This window comes from Penaeus monodon, chromosome 24 (assembly GCF_015228065.2).
Source record: "Penaeus monodon isolate SGIC_2016 chromosome 24, NSTDA_Pmon_1, whole genome shotgun sequence".
In the NCBI taxonomy this organism is placed as follows: Eukaryota; Metazoa; Arthropoda; class Malacostraca; order Decapoda; family Penaeidae; genus Penaeus; species Penaeus monodon.
Genome location: NC_051409.1, coordinates 31,761,250 through 31,761,472, shown reverse-complemented (window position 1 = coordinate 31,761,472; position 223 = coordinate 31,761,250).

Sequence of the window (223 nt, the reverse complement as noted above, 5' to 3'; positions counted from 1 at the left end):
ATACAAATACACAAACAACCGAACAAACAGTAGATGTAACAACTCCCTTAACAGTTGGGGTTTTAGGTGAAAGGAAGTCACCTAATACATTAAACACAAATGTGTACAGTCCATGAACCTTCTGAACAGTAAGATATCTGTATCGCCGTATGCCTTGGCCTCATAGAAAAGAGGTGTATAGGTGTGGGCGGGTCAGGAAATAACCGTTACTTTGGATATTTAG